General features: G+C 47.4%; 1 long non-coding RNA gene across 2 annotated transcripts; it reads right to left on the bottom strand.

Annotated features, from left to right (window-relative positions):
• Window positions 1–731: 731 nt before the first annotated feature.
• Window positions 732–4,478, bottom strand: LOC122222975. Of its 2 annotated transcripts, XR_006203967.1 has the most exons (4): window positions 4,225–4,478; window positions 2,945–3,062; window positions 1,979–2,335; window positions 732–941 (listed from the first exon to the last, which is right to left on the bottom strand). It is a non-coding gene; the product is annotated as an uncharacterized LOC122222975 (long non-coding RNA). The 2 variants fall into 2 exon arrangements; XR_006203966.1 differs by lacking the exon at window positions 732–941 and having other exon boundaries at window positions 1,125–2,335.
• Window positions 4,479–22,970: the final 18,492 nt, after the last annotated feature.

Consider the following 22,970-nt stretch of genomic DNA (forward strand, 5'->3'; position numbering starts at 1 on the left):
AAAGAAAGAAAAAAGTGAAAAGTTCCTTTTATTCCCATCTCTCATCAATTATCACTGCTTTCCCTGGCAGTGACCTGTATTAGCAGTTTGCTGTGTGTCATCACAGGCTTTTACTAAGCATTTACACACACGCGCAGGTACATCCATGCACGCATGTGCAGGGTGCCAGGATCTTTGTGTTTTTTTTTTTGCTTTTACGCAAATACTCTCCTGTTGACCATATTGCTCTGCAATTTTCTCCCCATAACAGTATATCCTGGACATCTTCTCATGTCAACATACACGGGGCATCCTTGTTGGTTGTTTTTTAAAAGCGTCTGCGTAATATTGCCTGAATGGATGTAACACAGCCGATTCAATCCTACCCTTTCCACTCACACCCTCACTCAGGGTCCCCATTGCCCGCCCAACTCTGGGAAGCAGGAGTCAAAAGGATTTTATGGTAAATAGTGCCTCTGCACAATCCCAAGGGATGCCCTTCACATTCAGAATGTGGCAGCTCCTCCCATCTCGCATGAACAGATAAGGCGGCTCCAATTTTTTTCCACGCAAACAATTCTGTAGCCAGCAACCTTGCCCATGCCTCTTGGTGCACGTGTGTGAACAGTTCTCTGGGCGTTGCTACCTCAAGGTGGAGTGAGTGGGCAGAAGTGCAGGCGTCCTACATTTGACAGACCCTGCCATGATGTGTGTCTGTGTGTGTGTGTGTGGGGGGGGGGGGTCGCTTACAGCTCCTATGCCCCGCTCGGCCGCACCAGTCCCCCAGCACATATCCATCATGTGGCTGCTGGCCGGCCAGCCGCTTCCAGGAAATCAATTGCAAAGACAGGCGATTGTCATCAGCTTGAACACTGGAGGCCATCCAGGGAGTAGATTCAATTGTAGGAGAAAATCATACTGGGCTCAAGACCGCTTGTAATGGAGACCCCTTGGTGACCTTTCTGGAGAAGTTAAAAGAACACAGGCAGACACACTCTCACTCTTGATCATCTACCACCAACCCAACTGCTGAGAGCACAGCCCTCTGCCCTTGGAGAACCTGCTCCTCATTAGTAGCCATACGGGAAAGGGACAGGGGTTGGTGGGGGGGGGGGGGGGGTGCTGGTCCAGGGCCCAGGCTGCCGGTGTGCAGGCAAGGCCAGCGGGGCACCTGCTCCCCGGGAGGGTGGACCCAGTTGACCATCAGGTCCCTAGTTGCTCAAGGTCACAGTACCCGCCCCCTTCTGCTCACTGGAGAGGTGGTCTGGCAGCCAGGCAGCGATCCTCCAATGACCACGCCCTCTCCGCCTATTCCCTTCGCCAGGGTCCTCCTGCTGAATACAACCCTCTCTCCCTCACCTGCACAAACACAGGTGCAGACATCATGACCTCTGTTCTTATTATCCAGGCTGAGAACCATGACCTGCACCCCCACCCCCACCCCGGGGACCTTTTCAAGGACAGTATCAGGGAGGGAGGTGCGATATGGACAAATCCAACATATTCCTCAAGTGGAAGGGTGACCAGAGCCTTTACCTGATTTCAGAGGAGCTATGATTATAAGCCCTCACTCTCCAACCCCCGGCCCCATTACTTCCTCTCTAGATCCCAACTACCCACACCCACACCTGGCCCTACACAAAAAAACTCAGCCATAGCTGTGGACTTGGGGAAATACACATTCATCTTCTATGTGCAGCTGTCCCCCAGCTCTCCAGGCCCACTTACCTAATAATGATCAAAATAACTCTGGCTACCATCAATTGAGTACATGCAGTGCAATTTGCCAAGTGCTTTACATGTATCATCTGACTTCATTTTCACAAACTTGATATGTGCCGCTATGATTTACAGGTGCAAAAATGGAGGCTCAGAGAGGTTAAGTAACTTGATCCAGATCACACAGCTGGTTGTACCAGAGCCAGGATTGGTAGCCAGGTCCTTGTCAGACTCCAGAGACTATGGGCTTAGCCACTGTGCAACCTTGGCTCCCACATACCGCACTTGTACCTCTCTCTCCATGTGGCCTTGCCCTCTGTTCGTCCCCGCCTCATCCGCTGGTATTCTCCTGTGTCAGGGGCCAAAGGGGTCAAGATCATCAGGGTTCTGTTGGGAAGGCATGTCCTTATTCTGCAACAGCTCTGTGCCTTGCTAGACTTTAACCTTCCCCAGCCGCCCAAGGACCGATGTCCAGTCCCAAGCCCGGTGCAGGCACCCAGGTCATTTTCGCTGCTGACAAAAGACAGAATGATGGGGGCAAGTCCCAACCACTAGTTTAATACCGCAGAGCCCATAACATCCATGCAAATTAAATATACTTATCTGCTGGCCTGAAAAGATGTCCTAGTATATTTTTCTGTTAAAAAAGACAAGAAAGCAGGTTTTATTTATTTATTTTAAAAGTTTATTTATTTTGAGAGAGAGAGAGCAAGAGAGCGAGCGAGCACGGGGGAGGGGCAGAGAGGGAGAGGAAGAGAGAGAATCCCAAGCAGGCTCCGTGCCGTCAGCGCAGAGCCCAATGCAGAGCTCAATCTCACAAAGTGAGATCATGACCTGAGCCGAAGTCAAGAGTCGCACGTTCCACAGACTGAGCCAGCCAGGAGCCCAAGATGGCAGGTTTTAAAGCAACATACAGCAAGAAAACATTTTATTGATGAAACAAAAGTATTCTCTGTGATCTAAGCATAGAAACGGGCTATTTGCCAAGATGTTAACAGATGATTTGTCTTCTCTTGGCTTATCTGTGTTTTCTATTTTTTTTTTTTCAATGAACATGTATTATTCACATGATTTTAAAAAGCAATAAAAATAAACCAATCCCGGGCCGATTGTACTTCTCCCTGTCCCTGTCCCTACCTCCAACAGTTCTGAAAAAACAAAAAACAAAACACCACACTTCCTAGTCCTGGGTCTTCCCTTCCTTCCCATCATTTCCACATCTCAGTAAAAGTGGGGTTGGCCCTACCTGCTCCAGGTAGACCAAGGGGAGGTGTGAAGGCTGCACCCCTCGACCGCCCCGATGATGTGATGCCTCAGTCCAAATGCACAGTGGTCGAGGCCGTCTTCCCTCTCTCCTGCTGACCCTGCACGGAGGAGAAAATGCTCTACTTTCTATTACGTGTTTGCTTCCCAGGCTGAGCCAACTTCCCTGAGGCCAAGGACCTCAGAGGCAATGCCTTCTGGGTCCTGCAGATTGGAGCCCCAGGGCAAATAGCTCCAGAGGCAGAGAGGGAATTCTGGCAAAATGAAGAGAGAGGGGAAGGAAATCACAGAGCTTGCGATCATCAGAAAAGAAAGAGCAGTGCCTCAGGATGGGGCTAGGATGGCCCCTTCCAGAAGGCTACGAGGAAATGAGGAAGGATGGGAATGGAGCTTCCTGAGCATCTATTACTATGACTACGACCACTGTACACGCAACGGACCCTCCACAGACAATGCTCTCGCCCTCACCCCTCAGAGCAGCCTTCCCTTTGTACAAGTGGGCTGTGACCTTTTTGTTTTTAGTGTTTGTAATGTTTAATTATTTTTGAGAGAGAGAGACAGAGAGACAGAGAGCGAGCAGGGGAGGGGCAGAGACAGAGGGAGACATAACGAAGCAGGCTCCAGGCTCCGAGCTGTCAGCACAGAGCCTGATGCGGGGTTGGAACTCCCGAGTCGCGAGATCACCACCTGAGCTGAAGTCGGAAGCTTAGCTTAGCTGACTGAACCACCCAGGCGCCCCCGGGCTATAACTCCTTGCATCTCTGGTGCTTCACTTCCAGTCAGAGCTCCTAAAAATGATTCTGGATGGAGAAATTTGTGTTGGCCGACACCATCCCCACCCCTGCCAAGAGCCTTAAAGACCCCTCTGCTCGGAGCCAGCATTTTCCTGAGGGGCTGGCTCTGTGAGCACCTGCCTTAAGGATGAATTGCTAATTCCATTGTTCCTGCCATTAAAATAGCAGAAATCAGAAGGCAGCCTAGAGGGCCCTGAGAGCTGGCCTAGGGCTCAAGGGAGAGGAGCAGAGGCCCTTCCATGTCACCCTGAACCCCCATCTTCAAATCACATTCCCTAAGGTGGCCGTCCCTCGAGACCCAGAAACCAGGCTCCTGTTCCCACCGAGCCTCTTGCACACACAGGACAGGTGTGGGGTCGGCACACCTAGCTGGGAGGCGGGAGGCCCTGGTAATCTACTAGCTCTGTACCTCACCCCCTGGGTCACCTGGGCCAAGTCACTCCTGGCCACCACACACCCTTCTACTCACAGTGTGTTGCGGTGTCAAGAAGGGTTCAAAGGGTGTTGCCGAAGATCGCTCAGCCCCTCGTAACGTCTTTTCCCTGAACGGGAGTCTGCTGTTGAGTTCCCAGCCCTGAACAGCTTGGTGTGGCTGCAGGTAGTCGAAGTGTGATTGTTAGCGACATCCTGTGGACATGATGGGTAACTGCACTCACCTGGATGGAAGCCACAGGTGACGTCCAGCTTTCCTCCTTAGGTGGAGAGGAGCCGATCGCAGTTAATCACACTCATCACCTTACACAGGGAGCTGTCTTGGAGCTGGAAAAGAATCCCTCCAAAAAGCAGAAAACAGCCTTCCAGCCACAAATTTCCATCAGCCTCCAGCTTTATATCTGTTTCACTTAAATTCGTCCCTTTTCGAATATCACCCTGCTAGAAGAGTCTCATGGCCATGGGGGGTGGGAGGGGGGACAGTCACATCAATAATAATATCAAAGGAAGAAAAACGTCGTGGGCTGCTTACTCTTGCCATGGAATTCACGCATTATCTCATCTAACCGTCCCAACAACCCAAGGAGGTACGAGCTCTTATCCCTGTCTTTCAGATGGGGAATCAGCAGCTAGGAGCATAAGAGGAAGCTAGGTTGCAAACTGGGCAGTCTGGCCTTAGACTCCTTCTTTTTTTTTAATTTATTTTTTTAACATTTATCTATTATTGAGAGACAGAGAGAGACAGACTCTGAGCAGGGGAGGGGCAGAGAGAGAGGGAGACACAGAATCTGAAGCAGGCTCCAGGCTCCAAGCTGTCAGCAAAGAGCCCGATGCGGGGCTCGAACCCACAGACCGTGAGATCATGACCTGAGCCGAAGTCGGACGCCCAACCGACTGAGCCACCCAGGCTCCCCTAGACTCCTTCTCTTTAACCACCACTCTGTGCAACCTCACTGCCCTGTGTCTACCCACCACGGTAAACCCTCGAGGCTGGAAAAAGTCCCAGTTCCTAGGGTCCTGGCTTTAATCCTCAGACTGAATGCCTCTTAGTCACCCTCTGGGGTAGTGAGAGGCAAGTGGGACATTATCCCCAACTGCCAACTGTGGGTCATAAGTCCTTGCCTTAGAGGGTGCTGTGAAGATTAGGGGAATCACTTGCTGTTGAGTAGCAGCTACAGAAATGGTGGTTATCCTTATCTGCAAGGTATGCAAGTTGACCTTGGGAGGGACCAGCCTGGAAGGTTTCTGTAGGTGGCAAAAACTGACTAAATCTCTCTAGAAAATAGCAGTAAGGAAGGCTAGGACTGGGAAGGGCCAGCCTTCTCACCCTTAGGCTTTTCAGAGGGAGTGGCCGATGTGTCATGGTTCAAAGGATCCCCAAAGGGAGGGACTTAGCTAAGTTGGCAGAGCAGAAACAAGATCCTGGGACTTTGGGCTCCCATCTTTCCACAGAGACACCATTATCCAAAGAACAGTGTCCCCGGCAGGATTTGAGTCTCTGCCTCCGAGGATCTGCAGAGACCCTGGTGCCACGAAACCAGCCTCCGTGCTGTTTAAGAAACACAACTCCAAGACCCCAAGTGGGGAGTCGAGATGCCAGCTCCAGCTCTACCTCCCACCACTCTGTGGCCCCTTGAACTTAGTGCTCTTCCTGTCTTCGAAGGATCTTACTGCTCAAGGCTTCCCCTCTTAAGGCCTCCATGTCCCCTCTTCCCCCTGGCTCTGCAGATGAGTGCAGTCTTTCTTGCCCATACCCGTCTACCAGCAGAGGTATGGCCATCATGGCAGCTGGCCGTGAACAGACTGTTCACACCTATAGCCCCAGCCCCTAACACAGTGCCTAGCGCATGGAAGGTGCTCACTGGTAAATGAGTAATTGGGACACCTAACCACAGATGGCCTGGGAGCCCGTTGCTGGAAATGTCCCTGAAGAGAATGGCACTGGGGTCCCTGACCGTTCCAAGTGATGTATGAGGATTCCACAGAGCACCTCTTCCTGTTTGAGGTTATACCGAAGCCCCAATATATAGATATCAGTGTTAGTTATCTATTGCTGCATAACAGATTACTTCAATGATCCGCAGCTCATATAATAATAAACGCTTAACACCTCACAGTTTCTGTGAGCCAGGGACTAGGGAATGGCTTAATGTTCTGGCTCCATGTTTCTTGAGAAGCAGCAAATGTCAGCAAATGTCAGCTAGGTTGCAGTCATCTGAAGGCCTGGCTGAGGCTGTAGGACCTGGTTCTAAGGCCTCTCACTTGCGTGGCGGCAAGTTGGTGCTGGCTGTGGACGGGAGGCCTTGGTTCCTTGCCCTGCGGACCTCTCCGGAGGTCTGCTTGAGTAACCTCGTGACCTGGCAACCGGCTTCCCTTGGGATGAGTGATTCAAGAGAGATCAAGGAAGAAATCACAATGTCTTTTATGACTGTATTAGGTTCTTAGGGCTGTTGTAACAAAGTAACACAAACAGGGTGGCTTAGCACAACAGATATCCACTCTCTCACGATTCTGGAAGCCAGAAGCTGAGGTCAAGGTGTCGGCAGGAAACACAATCCAAGACCAGAAGTGGGGAGTCTGGATCCTAGTTCTAGTCCTCCCACCAAAGGATCTAGGGGAGAATCCTTTCTTGTCTCTTCCAGTTTCTGGTGGCCCCAGGTGTTCCTTGGCTTGTAGCCTTGGCATAACTCCAAATTCTTCCTCTGTCCTCACATGGCCTCTTCCCTGTGTCCGTCTGCTCTGTGTCTCTCTTCCTATAAGTCATTGGATTTAGGGCCTGTCCTAATCCATTATGCCCTTGATTATACCTGTAAAGACTCTTCCCAACTAAGGTCACATTCACAGGTACTGGGGGGTTAAGGCTTCAACGTATCCTCATAGGATACACAATGAAGCCCACACAACGACCTAGCCTCGGAAGTCACATACCATCGTGTTTGTCATAGCAAATGGTTACAAGGGTCAGCCCTGTTCAGGAGGGAGGAGCCCACACAAGGTGAGAAAATCAGGAGGTGAGGACAACTGGGGGCCATCTCAGAGGCTGGCTACTGCAATGTCAGATAGCAGACGGAGGAGCAGACACACGCCTTATGCAGTATTTACAAAGGAAACAATGGAGACCCAGCTGCACAGCACTCGGGCCCCTCAGCCTATCAAGGATATGAAAAGGGCCAGAGTATAGAGAACAGCAGGGTTTGGAAATAGAAACCTTCCCAAAGAGTAAAGCTATCCTGTGAGTTCCACCCTCAACAAGGTGGGGGCCCTACCACCTTCACCTCAAGCCTCATGATGGGGGCTCCCACAAAGCCCTTCAGAGCTACGGGCCCCCACGGGTCTGTGCCCACAGGATGCATTGTACTGGGATTGGGGCAGGGGCCCTGTGAGTGCTTTCCAGGGACCAGATGCAGGCTGTGGGGGAAGAGGTCCAGCATGGGGCCATTTTAAGCCCCATAGCACCTCCTAAAGGGGCAAAGGGATCTCAGCAGGGAGAAGTTGGAGGGGGATGCTGGACTCCCCAGGGGGCTGAAGACGGAGTCACAAGTGGTTTACCTGTAAGGGAGATGCAGATCGGGACCCTCAGGAGAGAGCCTCAGAGATGGGAACCCCTGAAGAATCTGGGAGATGCCCCAGCCAACAGCTTTTACCATCTGCTGGGCCCACAGGGCTGGCAAATCTGCAGTCAGATAAGAATTGCCCTTTTCCTCTGTTCTCACTTCTTCCCCCAACAATCCCTCCCACTTAGACCTTGGAAGCCATCAGCAAGGAAGGAGAGGCAGTCAGGTGAGAAAACAGACAAAATTCTGCCACAGACCAGTCCCTGAAGGCCAGCAGTCCAGACTACAGACCTTAGAGCAGGAGGAGGAAGATGTTTTTCTCTGAAGGGAGGCAAGTGTCATATCTATGACAGATGAGTTTTTTTGTTTTAAGATTTTATTTTCTAAGTAACCTCTACACCCTACGTGGGGCTGGAACTCACAAGATAAGGTGTCACCACCCTGAGATAAGCACTCTCCACTGACTGAGCCAGCCAAGTGCTTTTAGTCTCTAAATGGATTGTGGAATGACCTTACCTGAGGCTGAACAGAGGGGACGTGCCTCCCTTGCTGAACAGTTCACGTGGACCAGGGAGAGGCCAAAATGGAGTGACATTTTGATTACACCCACATTCGAGGGATTGGTTTCACTGAACTCAAACTTTCTCGAGGGAAGTTGGGTCTTCCGTTCCCTACCCTCCACCCCCAACCGCAGAGCCCTGACCCACAGAGAGGGTCCTGGAGAAAATTCCATCTCCACTTTTGTCCATAAGTGAAGAATGTTTACTGCTTTTTTTCCCCTTCTTATCTGTCTGGAAGTGACACCAAGAAAAAAAAAAGAAGGGACTCCTTGTCCCCAGCCAAACACCCACACCCTCCGAATTCTTCACCCTGTGTTGGCCTGACTTCACCCTGGAGGGGGAGGCAAGGCATGAGGTCTGCAGGCTGCGTGCTGGAGGAAAGGTTCCTGGGAGGATACAGCTCCGCCTGGAAACAAAAGCTGTTTTTCGAAAGCTTTGTGCAGTCAACTAAGTGGGGGAGGGGTCTGGGCAAAGCCAGGCTGAACATCTGGGGGGAAAGTTCCTCTAAAAAAATATCTAAATTCCCAGGGTTGTTGGAGCTGTGATTTGATCAGTGCTTGAAGGGTCTTATTTGTTATTACTGGCGGGGGCGGGGGGAATAAAGTTGCCTCTGAGCCCCCCTCTCTCACTGTCCTTGCAGCAAGGGTGGGTGGCTCTGTCCCTTTATAGGAGGCAGGCTTGTAAAGAAGGGTGAGCCCTGGAGAGAGACACCCGGACCAGGCAGCAGCTGGGGGTCTGTGAAGAGTCCGGGGGTCTTCAGAGCATTGGTCTGCTGATCAGACACCCACTAGGAAGCTCTTAGAAAGGACCCCGCTGAGCAGAGGCGTGGGCTGCAATGCAAGTGGGGATGTGAGCCTGGAAGAAAAGGCATTCCACAATCAGGGCTTCTGGAAAAGCCCCCCTTCCCCAGCATAGAGGATTCAGAGAGGAGAGATCCCCGGTTCTATTTCAGTAAAAAAGCATTTACCCTGCAGGCTAAGGATAACAGCGGTATTTCAGACCTAAACAAGTCTCATTTTTCAGTCTGTTGGAGAGAGGGCTCCTAACACTCTTTAAAAGATGCTAGGCCTTAAATAAAATCTGTCACAGGCCACCCATTTCTCTCTCCTGGGTGCCAAGAAGCAGTCTTAACCCCCACCAGGCAATGGCTGCCCTCTTTGGATCAGTTTCCCAAAGAGCTTAATCATGAATAAGTTGCTGTCACTTCGCCTGGAGCTAACGAGCCCTGGAGGGTCTCAGGGTGAGGCCTTCCCTGGTGAGAACACAGCTCTTTCTGGGAGCTCACTTTCCCGAGTATGTTTGGACTGGGGAGTCCCTTCAGAGTGTCTGAACTCTGCATGGGGTTAGCGGGGCTTCTCAACTTGAGCACTGATGACACTTGGGGCTGGATGCTTCTTTGTTGTGGGGGCTGCCCTGTGCATTGTAGGATGTTTAGGATGTACCCTCCAGCCACAAGAAGCCGGTAGCATCCCTTCCTTCCCCTTCCCCCTCACTTTGACAATCAAACCCACCTCTGGACATTGCCCAATGTTCCTGGGGACAAAACCATTCCTGACCGAGAACCACTGGCTGAAAGCCAGCTCCAGAGATTCAGGGAAGAGGCAGGCTGCATACAGCCCAAGAGAATTTTCACTCTACATACAAAAGACCAAGTCTTCATGGTCCTTGTATCAGGACTCTTTCAGTTGCACTAAGTGACAGAATATTCAACTCAAAATGACTTAAAAGGGGGGGGGGGGGTGGAGGTCATCTCTTGTAACTGAGAAGACCAGGGACTTAGGCATAGTACTGGCTTAAGCGTAATCTGACCCAGGAACTCAAACAATCTATTGGGACTTGGTTTTATCTTTACCTCCTGACTTTGCTCTTCTGAATATTCTCTTCTCATGTGGGCAAGATGGCCACCCGTGCTTCAATCCTGTATGTTCCCAGTTTGAGATTTGTGGAGGAAAAAATGCCAAGTAGTTTTCTTTCTGTATTCCCAGCCAAAGTCCCATTGTACTTCATTGCTCTGATTTGGTCGTGGGTCCATCGCCAAGCAGTACACAATAGCTGGGGAATGTGATGACCTAATTGGTCAGGCTGTAATCACATGACCCCCTCTGGATCTAGGGGTGGAGTCAGCTCTGTGTGCAGGACATCCAAGACGGAAACGTGGGGGTTCCCAATAGGAGAATCAGGGTACAACTACCAGAGGACAGGTGAAAGGATTTGTGATGGCAAAAGGCAACAGATAGGTAGCAGCCTTTATACTAAAAAGAAGCTCATTGTTGGTAAATACATCAAGTTGAGAGTTAACAGTGTAAGGAGGATGTTGCTGAATGGCAGTACAAAGCTTGTGCCACAGTTGTCTGAATCAACTTCCAGGTGACAAACAAAAGCTTTCTTACACGTCTCTAGGACAAAGTAGCAACTGACATGGTTCATTCAAATGGGTTCTTAGGGCACCTGGGTGGCTCAGTCGGTTAAGCCTCCAACTTTGGCTCAGGTTATGATCTCACAGCTCGTGGGTTCAAGACCTGCGTCGGGCTCTGTGCGTGCTTCAGATTCTGTGTCTCCCTCCCTCTCTGCCCCTCCCCTGCTCACGTTCTGTCTCTCTCTCTCTCTCTCTCTCCCAAAAATAAAGATTAAACAAAATTTTTTTAAATGGGTTCTTAAAATGGAGACTATTAGAGTTTCACCAAGATTCTTCCTCCCTTTCTTCCATAGTAACCCATTTGTAGTTGGGCCCATAGCTGCCCAGCTGGGGACAGCATTTCCTGGCTTCCCTTGCAGCTAGGTGTGACCATGTGATTAAGTTTGCACTATCTGAATAGAAGGGACTATCAGACCTATGCTTGAAGATAGTGGGCTTGCCTCACTGACACTCTTTCCCCTTCCCTTAACCCAGAACATGAACTTGCCTGAGACCCAGCTTTGACCATGCAAGTGAGAAGGACGCCCTAGGGGCTGAGAGAGGGAAATGAAAGGTACCTGGATCCCTGAACCACCATGTGGAGCAGAGCCCCCTTCCAGCCCGGAATGAAGACTACCCCAAGTGAGAAAAAAGTTGCTGTCTTTTCTAAGCCACTGAATTATTGCATTTCACCTATTTTGTGATCAAGTTTTTTTCATATTCTAATAATTCTGAAATTCATTGTGTCACTGGCCATACAGCAGTGCTCCTCCGGGACCACCTTAAGTCAGGCCCCAGGAAAATATTTTCATGGGGGCTCCTGTCTATACAAAAAATGAACTAAAATCAGTGCATTACAAAATGCATAAGTCCATATGCAGTATAGCGATTTATCAATGATTTAGAATAATGGGTAGAGAATACCTGCTTGTGTATTTATTGTCCAACCAGTGCACATGAAGGTTCCTCATGGCCAGGCACCATCGCTTCGTGCTGAGATCCAGAAACCATCTCTTCATAATTTCCTATCCACCACTATGAGAAAACAACGGCAATGTATCATTACGTTGATTAAACACTGGGTACCTAATATTACCTTTTAAGAACACTTGTATCCACGCTCTATTTCAGCCTTTACCTGCCTCTGTCACATACTATTGATTTTTTAATGTTTATTGAGGCTTCCTCTCCCTTCTAGAAATTGCATATTGTGTAGAAGTGACGTTTTGTGTTCATTAGATAGAAATCCTATGAGTTTCTGGTCCCAGACACCCTCATTGACTTGAACAAGTAACAGTGGTAACAGAACTTTTGGTTTTGAACTTAGAAAATACTTAGACCACAAGAGCCAGTTTCTACAATTTCTTTCACCATATGAAGAAGATATAAAGTGAGTTGCTGACTTGTTTTCCAGACTTTGGGTAGGATCCAATGCAGAGGAATCATGTTTTCCAAGGCAACAGCCTGAGGGTCAAGTGCCTGCAGCCACCAACCCTTGTGCCTCAGTCCTGGAGACTGCTGTGCCAGAGTGCCTGCACACACCCACCTGCAGTTGGGCAGTCCTCCCCAACCACACCTCTACCCCCTAGCCCCTACTCCCTACCCCGTATAGTGCTCTGGGTACTCCAGGTGGTGGCCCTTAGGTCCACAACATCCAGTGGGACAGGGCCAATGAGTGGCCTGGGCATCAAGGAGGAAGAGGATGAGAAGAGCCTGGGAGGGATGGGGTGCAAAAGAGGAGAGGTACAGTATGACTAGCTAGCAGACTAGCTAGGGTGGGGGGGATGATGCCCCCCATCGGGCCAAGAACTTCACCTTGGGGACTGCTGAGAGACCATGAGCTAGGGGGACAGCAAGGTAGCCATGGGTGAGTGAGCAACAGGCCATAAGATGTGCAGGATAAATATTATACAGAAACAGCAAAAGTGGAGCGTAGGTGGCTCAGTCAGTTAAGCATCCAACTCTGGATTCTGGCACAGGTCACAATCTCACGGTTAGTGAGATTGAGCCCCGCCTCAGGTGCTCAGAGCAGAGCCTGCTTGAGATCCTCTCTCTGCCCCTCCCATGCTCTCTCTCTCTCTCTCTCAAAAATAAATAAATAAATTTTAAAAAAGAAAAGAAACAGCAAAAGAGACAAGTTTCTAAGTGAGAAATGGCAGCCTGTCAACAGACCCTTTATATCACAATTAATTTAAGGCCAATCTTAAAAAAAAAAAAAAAAAAAGCTACTCCATCTGCTACTGTAACTCCAATCATCATCCAATACACAGCGCTTCAAAGCTCTCCCTCTTAGATGGATCCAGCCCAAAGTTTGGGAGATGGGCAAGGGCTGCCTAAACTGAGGGCAGCCTTTGCTGCTGGGGTTGGATCTTTGGTGGAGCCAATCGCACCACCAAACCTTCTTAATGCCAAAGTCATGACCATTTAGTGACACCCGCTGGACTTTCCAAGGATAGGAAAGATAACATGCCTTTTGTTGTCATATTTTTGTGCCAATGGTGAGTGGGTTGCGGGCAGGAGTAGGAGCCCTGCTTTTCCTGGTTTCAGCAGTGCTGTTGTTTGTCACTCCCTGCATATGAAGGGTCCTTCTGGTAAGATCAAGAAAGTGCCAGCATCAAACTTGAAGAAAGAGTGTCCATGGCTTGGAAAAAATCCCAGACATAATAATGAAACACTCTTTTAAGATATGCTGCATCACGAGTGCTCTTGGTATGAAGAATGATATTGTTGGGGAAAACAGCAATGATTCTGAGATGAGCAGAGGTTCAGAAGAGTTGGCCTCCAATGGAAAAGGGGATTTGGTTGATGCTAGATGTCAGTGAGCACATCCACATCCACCAAGTCACTGTCATTCCCATTTTCTCTGGTTCTAGAACTGGCTTCATCAGAATGAATTTGCCACTGTAACTAAGGATAAGGTGGCACGTCAGGATGTGTTCTGTCAGTTCCAGGGCTCATATTTATGCTGGAGACACAAGGCAGCATGATGTCCGGGCACAGAACCACTCCCAAGAAAGACTCCGCCAGCCTACGAAAACCACATTGACGTGACTGAGCCGCTGTGATTTCTTCCAGCTCTCCCTTTAGGGAATAACAGACACATTATAGTTTGCAAAGCACTTTTATTTACATTTATTTTATCCCATTCCATTTTCACGACCCTGGAAAGGAGGGCAGACATCATCATTGCTCCATTCTATAAATGAGAAATAGAAGCTCAGAGAGGTAAAGGGACTTTCTCAGGGGACCCTAGCTTGTAAGTGACAGGGCCTGGATTCAAGTGAGATCTTTAGTGCCATACCTTGGGCTCTGTCCGCTGCACAGTAAGGTCTACTTTTAGGGCAATCCCATTGCTATTTTTGTTTTTTTCGATATCTAGATCTAAATACATTTGGCCCTTGAACTATGAGGGGGCTGGAGTGCCGACCCCTGCACAGAGATCAAGTATAACTTTTGACTACCCCCAAATTTAACTAGTAATAGCAATACCATTGACTGGAAGCTTTACCAATAACAAATTGTTGATTAACATATTTTATATGTTGTATGTATTATATACAGGATTCATACAATAAAGTAAGCTAGAGAAGAGAAAATGTTATTAAGAAAATCTTAAGGAAGAGAAAATACATTAATAGTACTCTACTGTATTTATCCAAAAAATCTGCGTGTAAATGGATTCATGCAGGGGTGCCTGGCTGGAGCAGTTGGCATGGGATTCTTGATCTCGGGGTTGTAATTTCAAGCCCACATTGTGTGTAGAGATTACTTTAAAAAATATAATCTTAAATCAATAAATGAAATAAACAAATAAATAAAAGGACTCATGCATTCCAAACCGGTGTTGTTCAAGGGTCAACCATAGTTTGTTCTGTGTTCACTTTTGAGAAGTGGAGGAGAAAGATGATGGTATGGATGCTTCTTGGGAGTCTACAGAGAAAATTCTTATAAAGAACCCTAACTAACAATACAATGCTAAAGTTTGAACTGTAACCATTGCTAATTTCTCTTAAAATGGCATTCTCACAGATTGCCCATGAGATGGGAGTTTATCATGCATTGTACCCCTTATGGAAATAAGAGGTGCCTTTAAGAAGGGGGTGAAAAGTCTTTACCTCATTTTCAAATTATACAAGAAACCAATACTCTTGAGTTTTATTAATTATGGGATGGAGTTTACAGAATACCACCAACAGCCCCCTCAAGTATTAGTATGTTTGCATCGATTGGCACACTTTTGTTATTTTTTATTAAAATAGAAAAGTTTTGAGTTTTCTTTTTTGAAGGCTTTTTTTAATTTTTGAGACAGAGTGCAAGCAGGAGAGGGGCAGAGAGAGGGGGGCAGAGGATCCAAAGCAGGCTCATGCTAACAGCAGCGATTCTGATGTGGGGCTTGAACTCACAAACTGCGAGATCATGACCTGAGCTGAAGTCAGGCACTCAGCTGAGTCACCCAGGTGCCCCAGACGCTTATTTGTTTTGTTTTGTTTCGTTTTGTGTGAGTTGGTTAGTTTGGGTGAGGAGCTCCCTGTGGAGAAAGAGCAAGGAAGGAACTGATGAACTGTCAACCCCCATCTTGGCCATCTTGGCCTGAGAGATTCCTTTCCAGCCCCAGTGAGGATGAGGTTGGGTGAAAGAGGAGTAATCAAGTAAGACTTTGAGCAACTGAACATACAAACAGTTTTGCTTTGGGACACAGGTAACAAAGTACAGCCAATCAGCAAGAAGGTCATTTGTTCCCCAGTGTTCCATCCTGCCCTCCACTTTGGCAAGTTGGTGACTTGGGAGAGAAGGCTGTGCCCAGCAGGTGACTTGGGAGAGAAGGCTGTGCCCAGCACGAGTGACCATTATAAAAACACTGTTCTCATAGGGGACACACATGCGGATGAGGTACCCTTTTGTAAGGGGTTGTGAAGAGTAGACCACCAATGGGGAGGTTGCAATGGGAGAGCATCATGGATCTGCCATGAACCAGATCCCTCAGGGGCATCAAATCACTGAGGGTGAGTTAGTAGGAGGAGGGGACCAGGAGAAAGTTCTATAGGCCTTCAAGAGGGCTCAGAACTAAGGAAATTTATGTCTGGATGTCAATATGACAACCCACAGGCTGGTGAAGGCTGGTGGTGGGATGTTGTAAACACTGGACTTTATTCTTCTAGTATGTCATTCAACCTCAAAAATTCTGTCTTTAGTGAAGATGCCCTGAAACATGTTTACAGTGCAGACTCTTCCAAGTGCAATTATTTGGGGCACACATCTCCATAGCTGATTGCCCTGTCTCCCCCCACCTTTCCAGGAAGCACCCTAATAGGGGGGCACCTCTCAGAAACTCTTCCCCGGGGTAGCAGCTGGAGAAGTCAAGCTGCAGGGTTTGGGGTAGGAGGAAAATAGGTTTTGTCCTGTATTAAGGTAGAGTACCAGAGATGATTTACTAAAGGCTTCTGACTGACTAGGTTACTAGGCAATGATTTTTGCTATTTCAACTGACATTGGAATGAGAGGCAATACAGGGTATAAACTGCAGGGGAAAGGATTTAGATCAGAGCAATAAAGGATTTCCTAACATCAAAGGGACACAGACGCTCTCCTCTTGGCCCATTCCTAAAGGTAAGTAGAGAGACCTCCCTGGTCCGCCAGCCTCCCGGGTCTAGTTGAAGGGTTAGACACATCTCTTCCTGAACTCCCACTCTCTACCTGAACTCACTGCTCTTCTGTCTCTGTTCCCAGTCCTCATTATAGCACCTAACAGAACCGACTGGTGACCCGCTCAGGGGTAGAAACTGTGTTATTCTTTACCATGTCCCTGACCCTTAGGAGACACACAGCACATGGTAAATGTTGGTTGGTTTGATCATAAGTGAAGAGCTGCCTTGGGTCAATATGCTCATGCTCAGTAGAATGGTGGGTGTTAGCCCTTCTGGAGTTTCATCTGCAGAGCAGGCCAGCAGGAACTACCGAGAAGACGAGAAGACGTGTGAGGATAAAATCAAGAACAAGAAGGCAAACATCAATACAGTGTCTCCTTTTGTCTGCTCCTCCTCTCCCTTCTGCCCCCTTTCTTCTGCCTGCCGTCGGATCTGGAAGCAAAGGTCAGATGCTCTGTGTGAACACAAGAGGTCTGGGTGATTTCTTGAGAATGGCAAAAGATCCGAGGGAACTAGATGGTGGAGACGATGAGTGAGACACCAGTCCCGCACTGGATCTGGGGAAGGCGAGCACAGAAACCACAGTGTGCTAACAGAAGGTGGTGGAGGAGAACGCTGGTGCCACAGCCCAGCTGCCCTCAAAGGCTTCCTCTTTTCTTTGTGGATTCCAGATGGAGTCCACTCAGGAGGGGCAGCTAATGAGGGTGCACAGGGTGTGCACCAAAGCCGTCAGGAACAGTTCCTTCACGCCAGGCCCTGGTACCTTCTTGAGGAAGATGCGAAACCAATCCACCAAGCAAACCAACTCAAGGGAAAGGGGCTGGTCAAACCCCAGGCTCTGTCTAGCAACCATCTTTCCGGTGGGAAAGAACTTCGCTCGAGTGATCAAAAGACTCCCTGATGCAAGATATGGAACATTCTAAAGTCCCTCCTTAAGTGGACAGAGGCTGATGGCACTGCTGCAAACTAGACAAAGAAAGGCAAGGGGCTTCTTTTAAACTGGAATGTGCAGAATAGAGGTGGGAAGGCTGTGAGCATCTCAGCAGCAATTATGCAGAAAGACCGCGGTACAGACGCAGGGCAGCGCCGCGCCAGCCGACAACACTGGTGGTGTCACATCCAACACGAGCTGGGTAAGAGCTGCTAATTACTGAGATGCCAATAAGAGTGAGGTCTTAAAAGTGATTTTGAACTGATTGCAGCTTTTTGAACGGATCGTCGCTATAAGCTATAAAGGAAGGAATCTAAATAAAAGTGAAAAATCCTTTGATCAAACACAAAGGAACCCTTCCAAATAAAAATACCTTTATTTTTCATACACATCATAGCTGTCTGTTTCACACGTGTAAACAACAGATTTATACACATCTACTAAACACAGACGTTCCCTGAGACAGGGCCCACACTTGTTCTTCCTTATAACTCTTTATAGTATCTGGTATAGTATCCTGTATATAGAGGATGCTTACTGAATTGAATTTAATCGAAGCAATTGCTATGTTAACAGTTTGATTAGATGACTGTCACTCTATAAAATGAGTACTAGGGTGAAGCAATACAAAAGGCCATTTTAATAACCTTAAATCCAGGAAAACATGCCTATTTTTCTGGAGGCCCCAAAGAAATATGCAAATACAGTCATTCTTGAAAGCCAACCACTCTACATTCCACAACAGAGACCATGTTGATTGTGCTGAGTTGCTAGGCAACCACTTGGCAATTCCGTGTGTAACAGAGATGAACCTGTCATCTGCTTTCTTGGCTATATGTGACATGAGGAGACAACAGGTAAAGGACAGCCAAGAACACCTGCACCTGGATGACATAATCACTCCTGAAGTCTGATGACACGAGAAAATCCCCATGCCCTGTCAGAAAGTGCTGGAGGGAGAATTTCGTTAAACTATCAGCACAAGACATTCTGGTGAATTTTCTTGGGTTTACCCTGTGGGTTACCCTCTTATCCCTGTCCACAAAGCAGGAGACCAAAAGCACTGCGGTTCTGCGTGTGGATGGCTGTCAATTCAGTCAAGGCTCCAGATCAGCATGTCCTGTAACTCCAGCTGGGATGAGATTTTACCAGATAAAAGCAGTCTTTTAAGTCTTAAAATGGGACACTCAACATCTCAAAGAAACCAAAGTTCTGGGTGAATAAACTACACTTTTTTATACCTGAAGAAAATGCTCTTGGTAATTTCTTTGTCTGGATGTGACTTCCCAGACATTTTAGGCAAATGAGTTGCCTTGTAAAGACTTCACTCCACTGTAGGTATTGACATCATTATCTTTGAAATAGGCTGAAAACCCAATGAAGCCCTGGAGAATGAATAAGAAATGCCTCAAAGCTTCTCTGGCATTAAGAAAAATGGAAATCAAATTTAAATGCCACTTCAAATTTGGAAGGCCAAGAGTACTCATCTTTTTCATGTGAAGTTTCAAAAGGACCACCTCCTAGATTAAAAAAAAAAAAAAAAGAATATTTGTCCACTCCCAACTCCCACAAATATATTTGAAACTTCTTGAGAAACTGTTTGCTTTTCAGTCGCCTGTTTAGATTGAATTTTAAGATCTTTGACTCTGGGATCAGGCAATCAGTTGGAGAGAGAAGAGATTCTGAATTGAGATAAAATCAACCAGGTAGTTTTGAAGAACAGCTGGGTAAGCCTTCAACCCAACATCTGGTGCCCATTTATCCAACCTGTTGTGATACTGACTTAAACAAGCCCAGCCGGCCAACCCTGTGGAGTAAAACACCAGCCGTGCGCATCCAGTGCCTGAAGGAGTGGTGGTGTGTGAGGTTCTGGGCTTGTCTCGGTCTGCAAAGTAAAGACACTACATGGGTCATCTCCACTGACTACTGAGTCTTATGAGGTTCTCCGTGGAATTCCAATTAAAACCAGCCATTCCAATAGAGCTCAGTCAAACCTCAGGCAGGATTCAAGGGTATTCTTGTGCAAATGCCCAGAACAGAAAAGACCTCCAATGACTGGGGAGGGGGTTGGGGGAGTACAGTAGGAACATTGAAGGCTCTGGAATTTCTTTGCCAGAATTACTAAGCGTGGAGCAGAACATACCAGCAACAACCTTCACTCCACCTTTCAACAAGCCCCAGTGACACATACAGTTGTGTGCAAGAGGCCTGGAGGTGGGGCAGAGCAGAGCATGTCAGGGAACTGACAAGAGATCTCCAGTCTGTTCTTGCACCAGTGGCCACCTAAGTGACTCACTTCCCTGGCTGGTAGAGTCTTCCTTTTCTAGATTCTGGTCAGTGACGTGTGAGCGCACTGTTAAATTTTCAGGCATCTGGGGGTCCCACTGAAGACAACTCGTTTGAATACTTAATATGTAGTGTTTTTTGCTTTTTGGGAGAAAAACATTAGATGTAATCTCTTCCCTGAAGGAGCTTAGACTCCAGTGGGGAAGAGATAGGTACCCAAGAAATTACAGTGCAAACCAGTCTTGACCAAGTCCTGAGAGACAGCAAGCGTTTAATCTGGGGAATAACTACTACTGTCTGTGTCGAGCTGCTCCTGATCTTGGGCTTTGTAGCCAGCTTCCTATTACTGAAGTGTCAGGTTCCACTAAAAGCCTCAGCTCCAACTGGCTTTCTGCTATGGTGGCCTGTGTGCCCTGCCTTTTGGCAATCCCGTGCCGGGGAACACAGCTGGGATCCGAGGGCTATTTACAGAAGGGAGGAGAGCTGATAAGGCAAGATAGGAGATGTGGCCAAGGAGAACCTACAAGTTAAAAATCAAATGGTTCCACACAAAGGGGGAAATTGAACGGCTTTCTGGGCCATCTAGCAAAAGAGAAGCTGTGAGTGTTAAGTCAAAAACTTCACATTCAGTGGGGGGGAAGAGGACACTTTTAAAATATTTCCACTAAAAGGATCCTAGATAGGAGATCTAATAGGTAAAAGGCAACTGCTGAGGGGTTTGGAAACATGTGGTTTGAAATCTGCATGACCTCCCACCCCCACCCCACACCAAATACCTGTACCACGTGCAGAGTAGAGGACCAGATGGAGGTGTTTTCTGCAAAGCTCGCCTCTGTGGTGGCCAGTCTCCATTCCTGGCATCCTTTCCCACACAAGTGCCTTCTGGCTCCCCACTGGCCTCCCCACAGCAGGAAAGGGTGTGGCGGTACCGCTTCCACATTGACATGGAGCCGTTCTAGCAGGATGGCTAAAAGCAAGGACACAGGAATTCAAATCCTGCTCCGCTACTTACTACTAGGGACCTGGGCAAGTGACATGGCCTCTTTACCATAGTTTCCTCCTCTGTAAAACGAGAATAATAATACCGTAACGGTCCATGGGACTCTGGGGATTAAATTAGTAAATCTAGGCAAAACACTTAAGACAGTGTCTGGCAAATAGTAAGCACTCTGTGTTAGCAGTTGTGAAAAACTCTGTCTTGGTTTCTAGAGTATTTGCATGTTGAGCAATTTTACTTAAAGGAATTTCAGGTACCAGCCAGAAGATGGACAGCTATTTGGGAGGGGCTTCCATTGCCCCTGAAATCAAACCTGTGTCTGTGTATCAACGTCCTGATTGTAACCAAAATGTTATCCATTGTTGTTCCCACTCTTCCAGATAGCCCCTAAGAACATGAGCCCAAAACCAGCCTGGCTGATGGGGGCCTAGTCACCTGACTGCTAAGAAAAAAAGGAGTCTGCATCCCTCTCTCACCCACTTCTGCCCCTGCCAGCCTGGGAACTCTGGATCCCTCTGCCCATGCACAGGCTGGAGCCCCCGACCTCTTCTCTTACTGACTCACGGCTCTGGGTCTCCGCAACATACACACGCCTACCATCCCAGCAAATCCTCTTATAACACTGAAGTGGCCAGCGCTAATAATGCTAGATTCAGACTAGAGGGTAACTACTTTACAGATGGCCAGACTAAGGTTTGGAAAAATAAAATAGATGGTTCTCAAACGCTAGTCCTTGGGATGATGTTTTCACTGATCCTCAGCAAATTCTGAAAAGTAAGAATCATGCAATGAATTCTTCATAAGGTAGAAATTATTTAGTTTTTAAATCATGAGATTATGGCCTATCTTCCTTCCTGTATATATGTGGGGGAAAATGTTAAAATGCCCTTCTTTTATAAAATGATATTGACAGGAGCTGGGATTTGAAACTCGATCTATTGAATACTTTCACTGCTATTACACCATTTTAATTACTTTAAAATAGGTTTAAACGAACTTTAATTTTATTTACTAAAAAAAAATTTTTTAAGTTTATTTTTGAGAGACCAAGCATGAGTCGGGGAGGGGCACAGAGAGAGAGGGAGACACAGAATCCAAAGCAGGCTCCAGGCTCTGAGCTGTCAGCACAGAGCCCGACGTGGGGCTCGAACTCACGAACCGCGAGATCATGACCTGAGCTGAAGTCAGACGCTTAACCGACTGGGCCCCTCAGGCACGCTCGAACTTTAATTTTAAATTCAACCTTAAATATTAAAATACGTATTAAAAACTATTTATAAATATTTTAAGTTATATGCCATACTGAATACTTGAAAATATCTTCAAATGAAACTCAGCACAAGGTTGGCTCTTCATGGCATCCTTATGGGATGTGGGACTCAAAAGGCAAGCCCTCACGTGGACGGGGGAGTAACATCTTAATGAAGCAGTCTGGGTCAAAGTGCAGCCTCTGCCTCCAGACTGGCACTCTGTGACAGGAGAAAGGATAAGAAGCCAGTTTGTGAAGCCTTTGAGTGTACCATTTAAGGGAGCAGGACTCCCCCTGCTGGCAGCAGTGGTGACAAAATGAGTCTTGAACTACAGCTGGCACTGAGGACTCCAATTGGAAAGGACTTTACTGCAAGAAGAAACCGTGCTTTGAAACCCCCTCTCTGTCCCAGGAACCTAAACTCACATTTAGGCTCACCTATCAGCAAAGATTAAAGAACTCATGGCACTAGAAAATTATCAACAAAGATGCTATAAACCCTGGTGAATTAACAAAGTCAGGCAATTTTTTTGCATTGGTTTGGCTATATAAAAATATTACCCATTTTCATGAACGGCTTATTTTGTATGACTTTATAGAACAACACTCAATGAAAATTAAGTCTGTCAGTAAATTGGTCTAATTCATTTGGTTCCATTAGCAAACGTGTCTTTGAAGTTCAAGTCATTGATACAGCATGGATGTCTGCTCATAAGATAGGTAAAATCAGAGAAGTCTGGTTTACTTGCACCTTTGGAGGACTAAAATTATCCTCATGCTTTGGCTTATTTCATTTATTCTCTTTTGCCCGGTATGCCTTATGCCCTCATCTACTTCCATTATTGTAAATCCAACTTTTATCTGTCCTTCTTAAAGCTTTACCTCCGGCTCTCTTCCTCCTCTGACAACAAACAAAAAGCTGAGGGTTTTTTTTTTCCTCCCTTGATTTTATTAATTAGATTCTATTCCAAATCCTTTGGCATTGATCACATTCTCATATAATTACGGCATGTCTCCCCCATATCAGATTCTAAGCTATCTGAAGACAAAGGATGTTTTATTCCGCCCCCAAAGAAGCAATATAGCTAATGGTTAAGATCTTGGACTTAGTAGTTTGTGTCATCATGAGCATAAACCTCAGTGCCCTCATCTATCAACTGCAAATA

This window comes from Panthera leo, chromosome B3 (assembly GCF_018350215.1).
Source record: "Panthera leo isolate Ple1 chromosome B3, P.leo_Ple1_pat1.1, whole genome shotgun sequence".
Lineage (NCBI taxonomy): Eukaryota > Metazoa > Chordata > Mammalia > Carnivora > Felidae > Panthera > Panthera leo.